The sequence below is a fragment of the Lolium rigidum genome, chromosome 2 (genome assembly GCF_022539505.1).
Source record: "Lolium rigidum isolate FL_2022 chromosome 2, APGP_CSIRO_Lrig_0.1, whole genome shotgun sequence".
NCBI lineage: Eukaryota > Viridiplantae > Streptophyta > Magnoliopsida > Poales > Poaceae > Lolium > Lolium rigidum.
This window is the reverse complement of record NC_061509.1, coordinates 37,801,750-37,820,406: the sequence shown is the minus strand read 5'-3', so window position 1 is coordinate 37,820,406 and position 18,657 is coordinate 37,801,750. Positions and strand designations below refer to the sequence as shown.

Sequence of the window (18,657 nt, the reverse complement as noted above, 5' to 3'; positions counted from 1 at the left end):
GATGCTTTATGCACGTTTACCTCTGTAAAATGTAGTTGAGCTCAATGAAAAGTCTATATGTTAAAAAAGGAATATAGGAGAGGAAACTCCTACAATGATTTTTTAATAATAAGAACTGAAATCTAAATTCATATGGATTTGAATTTGGATGGCCGGATTGTACTCTGCAACCTGACAAATACACACAAAAAATAACGTTCCCATAAAATCTACCGCTGCTAGTGTGTGGGATACATATAATAAAAAACTAAATTATTAATTTATGCATAGATACCGGGTTATGTTTGTATAAATTTAAAAATTATGACAGCAAACTATAATGTTGAAAGTCTAGCCATGCAAATGCGCGGACCACCCTCCGTAAGATGGACCCTTCACATATTTTTGACATCTTCATCACAAGTTGTTTCTATTCGTAATAGATTATATTTCTTTTATATATATATATTAAAAAAATTGTACTGATATCAGTTTATTGCACCTTCCATTTCTTGTTATAGGGAATATTATATAGTTTCCAAAAAAAACAAAGTTTACTTTTGTGACTAAGTTTGGCAGAAAAAAGTATCAACATCTAGCATAAATTAAGCAAAATATAAATAAATATTTTAAAATGATATATGTCGCAACGTGCAAAAGCACGTGCTACTAGTATGTATAGCCCACTCCGAAGGTTCATCATTGAGAACAGTTTACGTAGACAGAGTGTGTGTTACGTGGCATATATATGGAGCGAGCCAGAGCCCAGAGGGATTCATTGGGGTTTTAAAGCCGCCGCCGCATCTCACCTCCATGGCCAAACCCAAACCCGACGCCACAGCCCCCTCGGCCCTCCCTGCGGCCGATCCCCGCCCCTGCTTCTTCTCACTCCCCAGATAGAACCACTTCAGATCCGATGGAAATGCACCTTCACAAGGTGCGATTGATTTCCCCTCCAATGGTGTCGTATTGCGCGCTCATGGTTGTGGCCTCGTTGATCCGATTAGAATGTGTTCTCCTAGCTTGGTTAGACGGATTCGCCCGGCGGTGGGTGCGGATTTAGGCATGTGAGGTGTCAGGCAATGTAGTGTGCTTTGCTTAGCTTCAATCGTTCGTCTGCTCCGAAGAAGTAGTACGTGAAAATCTCGTGAACGTGGATGTGATTCGTACAGCATAGCTACCTTTCTGTAGCCTCCAGTTGTTGCTTTGATGTTTAGTAGATCTCGCCGCTGAGCTTAGCGATGGATGTTTACAGTATGCACCGATCATCACCCAGGGACTGTATATCAGCGATGGCTCTAACCCTTGCGTGATTATACCAATCTGTGAATAGTACCTTAGCCAACACACTTTCTTGGAATCACTCGTTTTTTGGGATGATGTGTAAACCATATAAGAAACTGTTTTCATTGGTCACTTGGAAGTTATTAGTGTTCAACACATCTAAGTATGGCTGTTATTTTTCTTTGTTTGCTGTGATGAATCACAAGGACGGTATCTGAGTAAGATTTCTCTTGAAAAGGGCCTTCTTCATTGATTATACATCCTAAACCGATCATAAATTCTGAGCAAACATGTGATATATTAATTTGACAGAAATTGGCAAGTTGTTCTTACTTTATGTTTAAAAGTTTTCCTTCAGTGGGTTGCTTCACAATGGTGTTTTGTTTTCTTGGTCTGAATGTTTGCCGTATACCTTGCTTAGTTCATTGGTTATTCACTTTACCCTTGTTTTCTTGACTGTTTGTTGTGATGAATCACAAGGACGGTATCTGAGTAAGGTGGCTCTTGTGAAAGGCCGCCTTCCTTGATTACGCATCCTAAACTGATCAAATGTTCCGAGCAAACATGTGAAATTCTGAAATGAAAAGAAATTCACCAGTTTTGTGCTTTTAGAGTAGACTACTATCGTTTTTCTTCAGTGGGTTGCTTCACACTAGTGTTTTGTTTATGATTACTTAATTTACCCTTATCCGTGTGTTTGTTTGCTGTGATGAATTACAAGGACAGTATCTACATATGGTGGCTCTTAAAGAGGCCTCCTTCCTTGATACACATCCTAAACTGATCATATATTCTGAGCAAACATGTGTAATTCTGAAATGAAAAGCAATTCATGGGTTTGGTGCTTTTAGAGCACACTACTATCTTTTTTTGCCATGTTATTTCTATTGAAATAGTGAGTGCAGCCGCCTGTTGCTGTGATGAATTACAAGGACAGAGTAAGGAAGCTCTCGAAAAAGTCCATCCTCATTGATTATCCTTAACTGATCTCTAGACCATACAGGCGCGCGTTGCTGCGCCCGTCAGTCTTGAGAACATTTCAATGGTAGGAAGATAGATTTTTTTTTTATAAAAATATGATTAGTTGAAAATATCTGGATTTCAGGAGCCCACACCATCCAGAATTGAAGGCACAACAACAAATTGATATCCTTGTCAAACATAGAATTACATATTGAATTTGAAAATACACCCCCAAACTTTATAAAATTATATGATGGCAGGAATAACGAAAGCAAAGAGTACTTCGGTCTGAAAAGTTATCATTGCATTGTTCTAATTTGCTCTAGACCTGCTAGCATACTTGTAGACGTTCCACCCACGCTGCGCTTTTTAGTTGGCAAGCTAATTTGAGTCTTCAGTTTCCCAATTTGCCTAAAGGCCTTTTTGTAAGGCGTTCAACTCGAGCTCCTTTTGCAGTACACAAAGATGCAAGGCAACTTAAAATACATCCCCTATCAAATGGAAGTAATTTTTCATCTATTGACGATCTCACAGATGCTAGTGTTCCAGTCCAGACACTACACACAGCTCAACGCCTCTTCATATGGCAAAGGAAACAAGAGAGGCAAGGAAGCTCATTCAACTTAGGTCTTCTATACCGGTCCATATAGTTGTTAGTCTGTTGGAAGGTACAGTGGACAATTCAGATTAAAATAATATATGAAAGTAACTCTGTTGAGAAAAGGAAGTAGCTGGTATAACAAAACCAGCCACAGCTTAACATATGTGCACAATGAAAACACATTTGTCACACCTGGTCAGACAACGGTGAACTTCAACCATAATTTTTTTGATACACCATAAAAGTACAATGTAGGCACGCAAACATACCTTTTCTATTTTATATGCACCTCTTTTCAGTACATTCACAGAAACCTATCTAAAAGAGTTAATAGAATAACAAATTGAGCCTCCCTATGTCACTGAATCACATCACATGTTTGGCTGATGAAAGTACATGACAAATCAGCAACAATATAACTAATTGGTCAAAATTTTGTGCTAACAGCTTAAATTAATGAAGAGATCTGCAATGTGTTTACCAGCAAATTGGTTCTTACTGGTATGTAATAAGGTGAGACCTATTCCCTTAATTTTTTTCTTATTCACCATTCTAGGTGTTCATTTTTACAGAAACTATATCTCTACTAATAAACAATCACCCACTTGCTGGCGCTTCCATCTGTTTTAAACGTTCCCCTTCAGTACAGCTGTTTTGTCAAATAGTAACTTTGAAATCAGCAGTTGCTTAAAACCTTCTCCTCTAAACAGACTAAGCTATCCCATGTTATCTCTAGTAATTAATTCGTACTTTTGTACCATTTGTTCGTAAATGTGCTTTTCAGTTTACACGATATGGTTCAACTGCTTACGCTATTTTGCTTGCATATTTTCTGTCAATGATATTGGAAATTTAAATAACTATTTCGTCACGACAGATAAGGGCAGCAACAAACAATTTCATGTTCCTACCAATAATTGATCAATAAAAGAAGCAAACCAATGAAGGACAGTAAAATTTCTTCATGGTCGTTGTTGACTTGTTCCTTATTTGTATATCTATTTCTCTAATTTGGAAGGTGAATGCTTTTAACCCGACGTCTCTACCTTGAAATGTAAAGACAGTGAGCAGATAAAATTTCAGTTAGCTTCATAGGACTCTAAAGTGGCAAAATCAAGCTAATCTCACTTGACATAAAGAACAACTCAGCTGGTTAAGTTTTACCTCTCCAAATCATGGTCCAAAAAAATACCGCAAAACCTGATACATACAAAAGATAAATTAGGTTCATATAGAGTTTTCATCAATTAACGAGTGCAGGAAGAAGGTAGATGCATAAATTAAGACCCATATTGCCAAAACATTGCTTGAACCAGTTCACATTGTCAATTCACGTCAGATGGGCTGACCCATTGTTATAGGGCTGATGAATCTGGAAACAAATGAAGAATATGCATTCAAATATTTGCATTGTGATTATAAGAATAATGGAGACGGGCACAAGGCAGTGTGAAGGTCTTTTATTGAGCAACCTAGACCGGTTATGTGATGGTACAATAAAAGATTGCATAAACAAAATAAAAATTGAACATCCTCTTTCCCTTATCTGATAGGAAGCGGTAACAGTATATTGCATATAACAAATTTTCAGTTAGAAAGCCCCAAGAAATAAGGGATTCAAAAGTTTATGTTGGGCCTTCTAAATGCAAACACTACTGTATGCAATGCTGGGGTGAGCTCAAAATCTACATCTTATTACGTTTACCTTCTTTTGGTCATAAACTAATTTGGATATAGAAAGGCACCAGTGCAAACCCATCCCTCTATTTATACAGTAGAAAGGCGAATGTTGGCTTGAAGCAACTTTTTTCCCTTCATGCATAGCCCCTCTGTGAGCAGCGGAAAAGCTGACTCTGCAAGTAATAGATGAGTTGGGGCAATGGTTTTAGAGTCACATTGGTAAGAACAAACACACGACGATTTACTATGTAGAAGAATGTCAAAAAATGAGAAACAATATCATGTCAAAGCATCACCAATAATCAGTCATACAAGGCTTCTGCCAAAAAGAAGGGGAACACAATATTCCAACATGGAAATCAGAAAGTAGAAATGCAGTTTTAATCAGAAACTTCTATGGCTGGGCAAGAATTTTTCTGGGAAGTAAACCACTTATGTGGACATGCTGAATCGATTTGGTAACATCCACATATATATAGGTGGAATCCAATTCCATATTGGTATCTACAAAGTGCTGAACAATATCTGCAATGAGGCACTCACCTCTATCCAATATTGGCTGTAAACTGCACATCCATCCTTGAGGTGGTTCTTCTGAATCTCTTTCGGCCGGCACGACGGATGCAGCGCAATCACATGGTACAGTAGCTCAAGCACACCAAACTCTTCCCAGATGTCGCCGTAGCCATCAGCCGAGGCATCCACAGACAACGCTATCACCTAGAGGTTGGAGAAGGAGTGGGTGTTCAGGAAGCCTTCACGCCACCTGTCGGGAGAGAGGATCATGGCACTCATAGTGGTAACAACTTACTTGACCATTGAGAAATCCTAGAAAAGGGACCTTTTACTATTGAAGTGGTTGGAGAAGGCAAAGCTTTCTTATGTAAAAGATAAAAATGGTATGATCAGATATGAACCAATATAAAACTACATTCTGAAGAATTTAGATGTTACTGTCTCTATAATTTATCTGTCAAAGCACACTTGATATGTCATTATTACAAAGTCACATGAAACAGTTTAGAGATCAGACAAACATACATGACTATAAACATAGAGCTAACAAAGAAATGGTACACACTGTAGGGTAAGCCATACCTCAATACAGTTTGTCTCTGAATACACTGCACTTTTGTAATTTTGTTACAGCTAATAACATATATATTTATAATTATAATCTGATGCCAAGGCCATGTTAGTTAAATCCCACCATTCATCAGGCACGAACAACATGGGCAACATAGTACCTAGATTTTTGTATCCTATAAAGCACATACCCAGAATCATTACCTTAGACCTCTAAATAGGGGACCAGCAGTATGAATTGCAAGACCAAGAATTGAGCTGGAGCAGATAAAAATTATACCATGCAACAATCCTACCAAATACTAACACACAACAAAATCGTATCCTATAAAGCACATACCCAGAATCATTAACTTAGATATACCTCTAAATTGAGGACCAGCGGCAACTGAGGGGTTTGTATGAATTGCAAGATCTAGAACTGAGCTGGAGCCGATAAAAATTATACTACAACAATCCTACCAAGTACTAACTCGCAACGAAATCTCACCTGGTCAATTAAATGAAGGACAAGTGCTCCAGCCCACTGACTTCATCTGCAGATGTTGATCTATTAAAGGTGATCTGATCAAACATGTTCTCAAATATCATAGAGTTAACCAGCAAGCTGTTGAGCCTGAGAATTAGAAATAAAAAAACTTTTAAGAATAAGATTGTATGTAACAACTCACAAGGCATATTTTAGTCAATATTAAGAAAAATTATTGTAATTAGCGTACGTAGAACCATGTGGCTCGTCTCTATCTCTATGGGAGGAGCGGGTGCGGACAGATCGGATACATTTTTTTCGATAAAGGATGCCTTTATTACTTTTTGAAAGCAATTACATCCAGCCTCTGCATAACCAGGATGCACACAGCCGTTTTGTTGTCTCAAGTTCAAAAAGATAAAAAATAAAACTATGCGAGATACATATCGGACGATGAATCATATAACGCCTAAGGAGTAGGTGGGGCATCTATCCGTAGACTATGCTTGCCACCCATGTTGGGAAAAAGTATCCATCGCCGTAGCCTCCAATCGTGTACGGACCTCCGTAAACAGGTCTCGGTTCTCCACTCGCTGAAGAGGTAACCACGAACGGAGAATACCTGTACATCTGTAGATGACCTGCAACAAAGAGCAATTTATATCATTAAAAATCTTGTCATTTCTACATAGCCATAGCGCCCAGATAACTGCTAGCGCCCCCACCCTAAGAAGCAACTTAAACCTTGAATCGATACCATGAAGCCAATTGCCAAAGACATTGGCAACACTAGTCGGAGGATACAAGGTAGACGCTACTTGGATGACTGACCATATAGATCTCGCGAACTGGCACTGGAAGAATAAGTGTTTGATTGTTTAGCGGCCGCAAGGCGAAGCGCTGATGAGGAATTGAAGAACTCTTAGAGACGGATCTTTCTCCTCCTGTCGCCGCGGCCGCCACCGGCATGATCTTTGGGGAAATAAAAAAGAACAACATGGATTAGGAAAAGGAGTCTTATAAATAGGGAAGAGGAGGCGGGCAGCCGAGATACCGAAAGGGAGGAGAATGGAAGGGCGGCGGCGGCGCACGTCTTACACCATGAGATGGTTACAGGAGGAGGACAGTCAAGCTTTATCCCCGTCAATGCGGCGGCGCCGGCGGTTTGAGGTCGCACCGAACGGCAGGAGGTGAAGGAGGAAAAGCTGGATCAAGGCCAAATCCTAGGCCCGTTTTAGCCTTTTGGGGCCCAAGAAATACTGTGCTGCCTAAGTCGATTTGGGGAATAGCAGCCCTGTAATGCAAACGGGCCTCTTTTAACGCTACTGATCGAGGTAACGCTTCGCTAATGCTACTTCGGTAATACATAGCACGTCTAGACCATTAGATGGCCTGATCGGACGGCCGAGGGCGCCTAAGCGCTGTGGAGGCTCTAGCTAGGTATGTTATACTGTTAACTAATATAGTCTGAGCAAAACACATGCTTTTTTCAAAATGAAAATAAAATCACAAGCTCTTCATGCTTTAGAGCAGACTTCTATCTTTTTTTTGTCATGTTAGCTTTCTTGAACTTATGAGTGCAACTACCCTACTTGCTGCGATGAATCTACAAGGACGATATCTGAGTAAGGTAGCTCTTGAAAAGATGCTCCTTCATTGATTATGCATCCTGAACTGATCATATTTTCTGAACAAACAATTATAATTTGTAATTGACTCGTTACCTTCACTAGGTCGTTTTTCTCTGGAGCAATCCATTTGTCTAGACCGAATGATGATCACAAATGCATAGTTCCGATGATCTAACCGTGATTACTCGAAGAAAATTTTCTTTTGCTCCTATCTGATGGCCATCACCAAAAATCTTTTCTGGGACTCAAATAATTTTGTCTTCCCTTTGATTTTTTTTTTCGCTACACACTATGTCACTTCGTTAAGAATTATTATTTTCGGGGTTAACAAAAAGGGCCCTCGTAGAGTTCCGGGATTTTACTTTTCAGTGCTCGTTTGATCTGATGAATCTCAAGGACGGTATCTGGGAAAGGCCGCTCCTGAGAGAGTGCTCCTTTCTTGATTACACATCCTAAACTGGTCTAATATTCTGAGTAAGCAGGCGTAAACAATTGGATCTACTAATACAATTTAGTATTTGTTATGTTTATATGCTCTCCAACTTGACAGAACAAGTAGTTCGGGGAGGGGGGGGGGCACCCCCCCTCCTCCCCTAGCGCAAGAATTTTTTTCTTAATATCTCTTCACATTGGACAGTTTTTGGCTTCCACCTGCGTAGGTGGTGCCGCCCAGAGCAGCGATCCCACCGGACGCGGTCAGCCCGAGGAAGAACACCCCGGGAGCAAATTAAGGTAGCCAACAGTGGAATTGCGACTCCGCCGGCGTATGCGAGAAGTTGGCCACCAGCTTGGAGAAGCTCCGTCGTGAGCGTTTTATAGCTCAAGAATATTTGATCAGTTTTGGATATATAATCAACGAAAGGGCTTTCAAAAGCCAACTCCCTCGGATACCGTCCGTATGATTTCATCACAACAAACAAGCAGAAAAGAAGTAAATGAAATCAGGACTGCTTACTCATTCATGAACATTTTCATACTCTTTGACTTAGGCTGGAGGTTATTTTTCCTTTGGGTGGCTGCAGTTGGCTAAAGGATGCTAATGGTGAAGGGTACTGTTACGACACTTGTTCAAATTCCTGGAGCAGAGCAGCCCCCATGCCTACAGCTAGAAACTCCACTGACAGAGTTCATCACCTTCCGTATTTCATCAAATACTTTTTAATTTTTTTGGATCCTAGTATACAGCTCACGTGCACTGTTTCTTTGATTTCAGGTGCTGTTTACTATCGGCGGCTCTGAACGACAAGCTTTATGTTACGGTTGGACTAGGTTCGACGGACAAATCGCCTAATTCCTGGGACATCTACAACAAAGGCACAGGCTCTTGGTTTGCGCATGCTCACCCCTGACATAGTCGAGAGGGCCATCACCATCTGAAGGATGGCCAATGTAATTGACATTTCTGTCTACCTGGGCTGCTTCCTGTTGCTGCACATATGGAATAAGTCTTCTATAACTGTGCAGGGTCATGACCATCTGAAATACACGACAGCCTAATTGACTTGACTGGGGTGCTTACTGAACATTGATCTTCTGACTAATTTTCATCCATGTCGTCTGTAACAGTGGATGTATATCGACACTTTAACTGTAACAAGAGGAATTTTCAGTTTGTGCAATACCCGTGTGATATTTCCGTTTGTGCATCCTCATCAGTCATCATTTTCCTGCATGAACGTATAATAAAAAAAAAACCTCAGATGGATCACAGATCTACTTCAGCGCCAGCTCCAGGTCTTGCACCAGCTTGGTAGCCATCACTTTAACATCTGCAACGCTGTCACTGATCCTGTTAATTCGTCAGCTGATGCCAACATCCTTGTCCACCACCTCAGAATGATCCTACCACATCACTGATGTGGCATCAGTTTTACTTTCAGAGAACTAAACCGCAAATTCTTCATTCTTCCTTCTGTGAAATCGATCGGGGCAAACATGTCTGTCTGCTCGAGTCGCTCTCGCAAGAATTCAAAAATAGTTTGTTGAGTTTGCAGAGTAGGACGGAAGTTAATCCTCATCGGTCCAGAACAGAGTTTGTTCCAAGATCCCACCCACAGCCTCTTCGGGCAGGGACGGAGAACTTCTATCTTGCAATGGTTGCTGCGTGGGAGATATGGAGCGAGAGGGATTGCTTGAGGTTTAAAAGCCACATCAGAATTGCCGGCGCTACATAATTTCGAGGAAACTAACCAAATAAAAGGCAAAAAAAGGAAAATAAAAATTTATCAGAGCCAGGTTTCGATCCTGGGACCTGTGGGTTATGGGCCCACCACGCTTCCGCTGCGCCACTCTGATCTTGCTGTAAAATGTTAGGCAAAAACTATTATATTGCAATACCACCCCAGGTCACCATCGCGGGTCACCCGCCGTACGATACGAAGACCTAGTCACGAGCTGAAGACTCGTCAGTTGCTTGGTCGCCCAACAAGTTAAGGATGACAGCCATGTCACGGGAAACTGGGAAAGCATACAGGGAGAAAGAGAAAAAGAGAACCCGCGCGCTGCAACTCGTGCACCAAAAGCCATTGTTGCCTGCCTGATTAAAACTAAGAGCATCTTCAACATTCGCGCTATAAGTTGGCGCGGTATATGACGCTGCCGTCGCGCTGTAAACCGTTGCCGCGCGTCGGAGCGATTTTTCCCCCGCCGGGTGCGTCATTTTGCAGCGCGCGTTGGCGCAGTAAAACAGCACCTCCGCCGGACGCGCCATTTTGCAGCACGCGGGCGCGGCGCAAACAACAAACACACACAACTATGCATCCAACAAAATCAAATAATTATATAAAAATTCACAAATAAAATGTACCATCCAAATACAATACATTGTTCACAACAATACTTCACATCAAATACAACACGTCCAACATACAACAATAAAACATAGTTTTGAGACAATACAACACATAGTTTTCAAACAAATACAACAGGTATGCAACTATTGTTGTCCATTCCAATTCCACCATTCTTCCATAAGATCTTTTTGAAGCTCATCATATGTGTCGTTGCACCGAATGGCATGGTATGAGGCAATGAACCGGGCAATCCTATGTGCGGGCCTCCTCACTTGCACGGGAACCCCCATCAAGTCGTAGTGGGTATGATCCACATCTTTTCCGCGATCATCCTCTATAATCATGTTATGCATGATGACACACGCGGTCATGATATACCAAAGGCATTCTTGGTCCCAAAATCTAGCCGGTCCTCTAACAATGACAAATTGGGCTTGCAAAATCCCAAATGCTCTCTCTACATCTTTCCTAGCCGCCGCTTGTGCATTGTGGAATTGAGTTTGCTTCTTACCTTTTGGTTGAATAATCGGCTTCACAAATGTTTGCCACCTTGGATATATGCCGTCGGTGAGGAAGTAGCCATAGTTGTACTTGTGGCCATTTGCTTCAAACTCCACCAATGGACCTTCCCGCATTGCAAGTATTGTCATTAGTGGTGACCGTTGAAGAACATTGATGTCATTGCAAGATCCGGGCATTCCAAAGAAAGCATGCCATATCCAAGTCTCTTGGTCGGCCACCGCTTCAAGTACTATGGTGACATCCTTCTTGTAGCATTTGAATTGTCCATGCCATGTGATGTCTACTCACGCTTCTATTCCTGTAGACAGTGTTGGGCCTCCAAGAGCAGAGGTTTGTAGAACAGCAGCAAGTTTCCCTTAAGTGGATCACCCAAGGTTTATCGAACTCAGGGAGGTAGAGGTCAAAGATATTCCTCTCAAGCAACCCTGCAATTAAGATACAAGAAGTCTCTTGTGTCCCCAACACACCTAATACACTTGTCAGATGTATAGGTGCACTAGTTCGGCGAAGAGGTAGTGAAATACAAGTGATATGGATGAATATGAGTGGTAATAACAATCTGAAATAAATATGGCAGCAAGCGAACATGTAGCAGAACTTGTTGGAAACGGTGTTTCAATGCTTAGAAATAAGGCCTAGGGATCCTACTTTCACTAGTGGACACTCTCAACATTGCAATCATAATTGAATATAAATAAGCACTTCACTATGCTATTCCAAATTACTCTCTGGCGGGATAACGAACACTAATTCACAGTGTAGGGCTGCAAAAGCAAACCTTAAAGATGTATTCCCAAGTACTAATAAACACCCCACGCTGTCACTGTGAGCATTCATAGGAGGTACTAACACACCACAATTTCATAGAGACATCCAACTTAAATCATAACCCAGTAAACAAGTATTCTGTAAATATAGCCTAAGAGACCCACACGGTGCACACACTGTCACCTTTACACACGTGGGACAAGGAGTCTCCGGAGATCACATAAGTAAAATCCACTTGAATAGCATAACAACATCTAGATTACAAAGCTCATCATATGGATCTCAATCATGTAAGGCAGCTGATGAGATCATTGTATTGAAGTACATGGGAGAGAGATTAACCACATAGCTACCGGTAAAGCCCTTAGCCTCGGGGGAGAATTACTCCCTCCTCATCATGGGAGACAGCAACGGCGATGAAGATGGCGGTGATGTCGATGGAGATGACTCCAGGGGCAATTCCCCGTCCCGGCGGCGTGCCGGAACAGAGACTTCTGTCCCCCGAACTTGGCTTCGCGATGGCGGCGGCTGCGTAACTTTTCTCGTATCGTGGCTTATCTTTTTAGGGTTTTCGGGACGGAGGTAATATATAGGCGGAAGGGCAGCCTCGCAGGCGGCGCAGGGGCCCCACACCATAGGCCGGCGCGGGCCCCATGCTGGCCACGCGGCCCTATGGTTACGGCCCCTCGTGGCCCCACTTCGTATGCTCTTCGGTCTTCTGGAAGCTTCGTGGAAAAATAAGACCCTGTGCGTTGATTTCGCCCAATTCCGAGAATATTTCCTTTGTAGGATTTCTGAAACCAAAAACAGCAGAAAACAGGAACTGGCACTTCGGCATCTTGTTAATAGGTTAGTTCCGGAAAATGCATCAAAACGATATAAAGTATGAATAAAACATGTAGGTATTGTCATAAAACTAGCATGGAACATAAGAAATTATAGATACGTTGGAGACGTATCAAGCATCCGCAAGCTTAGTTCCTACTCGCCCTCGAGTAGGTAAACGATAACAAGGATAATTTCTTAAGTGACATGCTACCAACATGATCTTGATCAATACTATTGTAAAGCATATGAGATGAATGAAGTGATTTAAAGCAATGGTAAAGATAATGATTAAACAACTGAATCATGTAATAAAGACTTTTCATGAATAGTACTTTCAAGACAAGCATCAATAAGACTTGCATAGGAGTTAACTCGATTCAAAGTAAAAGGCATTGAAGCAACACAAAGGATGATTAAGTTTCAGCAATTGCTTTCAACTTGTAACATGCATATCTCATGGATAGTTGTCAACATAAAGCAATATAACAAGTGCAATAAGTAAACATGTTAGAATCAATGCACACAGTTGTCACAAGTGTTTGCTTCTAAGATAGAAAGAAGTAGGTAAACTGACTCAACATAAAGTAAAAGAATGGCCCTTCGCAGAGGGAAGCATGGATTACTATTTTTGTGCTAGAGCTTTTATTTTGAAAACATAGAAACAATTTTGTCAACGGTAGTAATAATTCATATGTGTTATGCATAAGACATCTTATAAGTTGCAAGCCTCATGCATAGAATACCAATAGTGCTCGCACCTTGTCCTAATTAGCTTGGATTTACATGGATTATCATTGCATAACATATGTTTCAACCAAGTGTCACAAAGGGGTACCTCTCTATGCCACCTGTACAAAGGTCCAAGGAGATAGATCGCATTTGATTTCTCATTTTTGATAGATCTCAACTAAGGACATCCATACCGGGACAACATAGAAAACAAATAATGGACTCCTCTTTAATGCATAAGCATTCAACAACGAGATAATATTCTCATAAGAGATTGAGGATTAATGTCCAAACTGAAACTTCCACCATGATACATGGCTTTAGTTAGCGGCCCAATGTTCTTCTCTAACAATATGCATACTCAAACCATTTAATCATGATAAATCACCCTTACTTCAGACAAGACGAACATGCATAGCAACTCACATGATATTCAACAAAGGTGTAATAGTTGATGGCGTCCCCGTAAACATGGTTACCGCTCAACAAGCAACTTATAAGAAATAAGATACATAAGCTACATATTCTTTACCACAATAGTTTTTAAGGCTATTTTCCCAAGAGCTATATATTGCAAAGACAAGGAATGAAATTTTAAAGGTAGCACTCAAGTAATTTACTTTGGAATGGCAGAGAAATACCACATAGTAGGTAGGTATGGTGGACACAAATGGTAGGTTTTGGCTCAAGGTTTTGGATGCACGAGAAGAATTCCCTCTCAGTACAAGGCTTTGGCTAGCAAGGTTGTTTGAAGCAAACACAAGTATGAACCGGTACAGCAAAACTTACATAAGAACATATTGCAAGCATTATACGACTCTACACTGTCTTCCTTGTTGTTCAAACACTTCACCAGAAAATATCTAGACTTTAGAGAGACCAATCATGCAAACCAAATTTCAACAAGCTCTATGGTAGTTCTTCATTAATAGGTGCAAAGTACATGATGCAAGAGCTTAAACATGATCTATTTGAGCACAACAATTGCCAAGTATTAAATTATTCAAGACAATATACCAATTACCACATGAAGCATTTTCTGTTTCCAACCAAATAGCAATTAACGAAGCGGTTTTCAACTCCGCCATGAACATTAAAAGTAAAAGCGAAGAACACTAGTGTTCATATGAAAAAGCGGAGCGTGTCTCTCTCCCACACAAGGTATGATCCAATTTATTCAGAGAACTAAGATAACAAAATGAAAATAAAAGCACACAGACGCTCCAAGTAAAGTACATAAGATGTGACTGAATAAAAATATAGTTTCACTAGATGTGACCTGATAAGTTGTCGATGAAGAAGGGGATGCCTTGGGCATCCCCAAGCTTAGATGCTTGAGTCTTATTGAAATATGCAGGAATGAACCACGGGGGCATCCCCAAGCTTAGACTTTTCACTCTTCTTGATCATATTGTATCATCCTCCTCTCTTGATCCTTGAAAACTTCCTCCACACCAAACTCAGAACCAACTCATTAGAGGGTTAGTGCATAATCAAAAATTCACATGTTCAGATGTGACATAATCATTCTTAACACTTCTGGACATTGCACAAAGCTACTGAAAGTTAATGGAACAAAGAAATCCATCAAACATAGCAAAACAGGCAATGCGAAATAAAAGGCAGAATCTGTTAAAACAGAACAGTCCGTAAAGACGAGACTTAACTTGCTCAGATGAAAAAGCTCAAATTGAATGAAAGTTGCGTACATATCTGAGGATCACGCACGTAAATTGGCAGATTTTTCTGAGTTACCTACAGACGGGGCTGCTCAATTTCGTGACAGTAAAAAATCTGTTTCTGCGCAGTAATCCAAATCTAGTATCAACCTTACTATCAAAGACTTTACTTGGCACAACAATGCAATAAAATAAAGATAAGGAGAGGTTGCTACAGTAGTAACAACTTCCAAGACACAACAAAACAGTAGCAAAATAAAAACATGGGTTATCTCCCAAGAAGTGCTTTCTTTATAGCCATTAAGATGGGCTCAGCAATTTTAATGATGCTCGCGCAAGAAATAAGAGTTGAAGTAAAAGAGAGCATCAAGAAGAAAATTCAAAACACATTTAAGTCTAACCCACTTCTTATGAAAAGGAATCTTGTAAATAAACAAGTCATGTAAGCATAATGCAATAAGCATAAAAAGGCAACACAAGTGCAACTTCAAGATTCTCAACACAAAGAGGGGAAACTTAATATTATTAAGATGCATATAACCATGTTTCCCTCTCTCATAATAACTTTCAGTAGCATCATGAACAAACTCAACAATATAACTATCACATGAAACATTCTTAGCATGAACTACATGCATAAAATTATTACTCTCCACATAAGCATAGTCATTACTATTAATTTTAGTGGGAGCAAATTCAATAAGATATCCTTCATTATTATTCTCATCACCATAATCATCATATATAGGAGGCATATTGTAATCATAATTAATTTTCTCCTCAATAGTAGGTGGACTGAAAATATCATATTCATCATTGTAATCATCATAAATGGGAGGCAAAGTATCATCAAAGAAAATTTTCTCCTCAAAACTTGGGGGACTAAAAACATCACAACCAGCTTCCCCAAGCTTAAATTCTTCCATAGCATTAGCAATAAAAGTATTCAAAGAGTTCATGCTAATAACATTGCTACAACTATTTTGCAAACAAAGTTCCATGGGTTTTTTAATTCTCTCTTCAAACACACCATGTCCTAATTCAAGATAAAGTTCATAAAGATCTCTAATTTGTTGTTGTTTTCCATTAAGCCTAACTAGTGAAAATAAAAACAAGAAACAAAAAGATATAATTGCAGAATCTAAAGGAGATACCTTCGAGCACTCACACACCGGCAACAGTGCTAGGAAATAGCTTAGTAGTCGGAGGATGTGAATACCTTTTATCTTACCTCCCCGGCAACGGCGCCAGAAAATAGCTTGTTGCCGTGGGAGGCAATTCTCTGTGGTGTAACTTTTCTTCAGATCACCGGCAACGGCGCCAGAAAATAGCTTGATGTCTACTCACGCTTCTATTCCTGTAGATAGTGTTGGGCCTCCAAGAGCAGAGGTTTGTAGAACATCAGCAAGTTTCCCTTAAGTGGATCACCCAAGGTTTATCGAACTCAGGGAGATAGAGGTCAAAGATATTCCTCTCAAGCAACACTGCAATTAAGATACAAGAAGTCTCTTGTGTCCCCAACACACCTAATACACTTGTCAGATGTATAGGTGCACTAGTTCGGCGAAGAGATAGTGAAATACAAGTGATATGGATGAATACGAGTGGTAATAACAATCTGAAATAAATATGGCAGCAAGCGAACATGTAGCGGAACTTGTTGGAAACGGTGTTTCAATGCTTAGAAACAAGGCCTAGGGATCCTACTTTCACTAGTGGACACTCTCAACATTGCAATCATAATTGAATATAAATAAGCACTTCACTATGCTATTCCGAATTACTCTCTGGCGGGATAACGAACACTAATTCACAGTGTAGGGCTGCAAAAGCAAACCTTAAAGATGTATTCCCAAGTACTAATAAACACCCCACGCTGTCACTGTGAGCATTCATAGGAGGTACTAACACACCACAATTTCATAGATACATCCAACTCAAATCATAACCCAGTGAACAAGTATTCTGTGAAATATAGCCTAAGAGACCCACACGGTGCACACACTGTCACCTTTACACACGTGGGACAAGGAGTCTCCGGAGATCACATAAGTAAAATCTACTTGAATAGCATAACAACATCTAGATTACAAAGCTCATCATATGGATCTCAATCATGTAAGGCAGCTCATGAGATCATTGTATTGAAGTACATGGGAGAGAGATTAACCACATAGCTACCGGTAAAGCCCTTAGCCTCGGGGGAGAACTACTCCCTCCTCATCATGGGAGACAACAACGGCGATGAAGATGGCGGTGATGTCGATGGAGATGACTCCGGGGGCAATTCCCCGTCCCGGCGGCGTGCCGGAAAAGAGACTTCTTTCCCCGAACTTGGCTTCGCGATGGCGGCGGCTGCGTAACTTTTCTCGTATCGTGGCTTATCTTTTTAGGGTTTTCGGGACGGAGGTAATATATAGGCGGAAGGGCAGCCTCGCAGGCGGCGCAGGGGCCCCACACCATAGGCCGGCGCGGGCCCCATGCTGGCCATGCCGCCCTATGGTTACGGCCCCTCGTGGCCCCACTTCGTATGCTCTTCGGTCTTCTGGAAGCTCCGTGGAAAAATAAGACCCTGGGCGTTGATTTCGCCCAATTCCGAGAATATTTCCTTTGTAGGAATTCTGAAACCAAAAACAGCAGAAAACAGGAACTGGCACTTCGGCATCTTGTTAATAGGTTAGTTCCGAAAAATAAATCAAAACGATATAAAGTATGAATAAAACATGTAGGTATTGTCATAAAACTAGCATGGAACATAAGAAATTATAGATACGTTGGAGACGTATCACCATGCCGCTGGACAATTCTTCCAACTCTAATGCATACAATCAATGGAACCAAGCATACCGGGAAACCCCCGGTTGGCGTTGATCTCCAAAATCCTTGCCGTGTCTTGAGCATTGGGGGCTCTAAAATATGTGGAGCCAAAGACATTGACAATTGCAACGACAAAGCGCTTCACACACAAGATAGAAGTGCTCTCTCTCATGGCCAAATGATCATCAATAAGATCCGCCGGTATACCATATGCCAACATACGCAAGGCGGCGGTCACCTTTTGATATGTGCTATGACCAAGTTCTCCGGCGGCATTCCTTCTTTGCTCAAAGAAGCGATCATATTTGGTGACCTCCGTTGCAATGTGCTTGAACAAGTTGAGACTCATCCGGAAACGCCGCCGAAAATAGCTTTCGGGGAATATCGGGTTCTCATTGAAATACGACCGCATCAACTTCTCATGCCCTTCAATCCTTTCTCTCCACAACTTCGTCTACCGAACACCGATCCACCAAATTTTGGCCTCTTAACGGCGCGGTATGCTAATAGTAGCGATATGTTCTCCTCTTCCTCTTGGTCATACTCGTCATCCGATGAATCGTATGATGAACTCTACAAACATATGTATGAAATTACTTCACTATTGTAGCTAATTGGCGAGTAAAAATCACATGCTAATAGAGGCCGGCCGGCGAAGGTGCATACCTTGCAAGCAAATGGGTGACATAGGCATCCCAAATGGGCCTGCCGAAAATAGTACCCGGGGTTTACTGAAGGCCCAATATCCGGAGAATAAGAAGATTCGGGAGCCCAAGATGTATCAAGGAAAGTTAGAATTGTAATAGGAAGTGTTATTTGTAAATCTGGC

General features: G+C 41.0%; 8 non-coding genes across 8 annotated transcripts; 6 read left to right on the top strand and 2 right to left on the bottom strand.

The window, feature by feature from the left end:
- The first annotated feature begins 1,446 nt into the window (after nucleotides 1-1,446).
- On the top strand, nucleotides 1,447-1,554 carry LOC124693744. The gene has a single exon (XR_007000202.1). It is a non-coding gene; the product is annotated as a small nucleolar RNA Z118/Z121/Z120 (small nucleolar RNA).
- A 166-nt stretch (nucleotides 1,555-1,720) lies between these two features.
- LOC124693768 lies at nucleotides 1,721-1,828 on the top strand. The gene has a single exon (XR_007000230.1). It is a non-coding gene; the product is annotated as a small nucleolar RNA Z118/Z121/Z120 (small nucleolar RNA).
- A 133-nt stretch (nucleotides 1,829-1,961) lies between these two features.
- Nucleotides 1,962-2,067, top strand: LOC124693787. Its single transcript, XR_007000247.1, has one exon. It is a non-coding gene; the product is annotated as a small nucleolar RNA Z118/Z121/Z120 (small nucleolar RNA).
- Nucleotides 2,068-7,651: 5,584 nt separating this feature from the next.
- LOC124693793 lies at nucleotides 7,652-7,760 on the top strand. The gene has a single exon (XR_007000252.1). It is a non-coding gene; the product is annotated as a small nucleolar RNA Z118/Z121/Z120 (small nucleolar RNA).
- A 64-nt stretch (nucleotides 7,761-7,824) lies between these two features.
- Nucleotides 7,825-7,917, top strand: LOC124693872. Its single transcript, XR_007000318.1, has one exon. It is a non-coding gene; the product is annotated as a small nucleolar RNA snR60/Z15/Z230/Z193/J17 (small nucleolar RNA).
- Nucleotides 7,918-8,066: 149 nt separating this feature from the next.
- Nucleotides 8,067-8,174, top strand: LOC124693791. Its single transcript, XR_007000251.1, has one exon. It is a non-coding gene; the product is annotated as a small nucleolar RNA Z118/Z121/Z120 (small nucleolar RNA).
- Nucleotides 8,175-8,506: 332 nt separating this feature from the next.
- On the bottom strand, nucleotides 8,507-8,612 carry LOC124693826. The gene has a single exon (XR_007000280.1). It is a non-coding gene; the product is annotated as a small nucleolar RNA Z118/Z121/Z120 (small nucleolar RNA).
- A 1,304-nt stretch (nucleotides 8,613-9,916) lies between these two features.
- Nucleotides 9,917-9,988, bottom strand: TRNAM-CAU. The gene has a single exon. It is a non-coding gene; the product is annotated as a tRNA-Met (tRNA).
- Nucleotides 9,989-18,657: the final 8,669 nt, after the last annotated feature.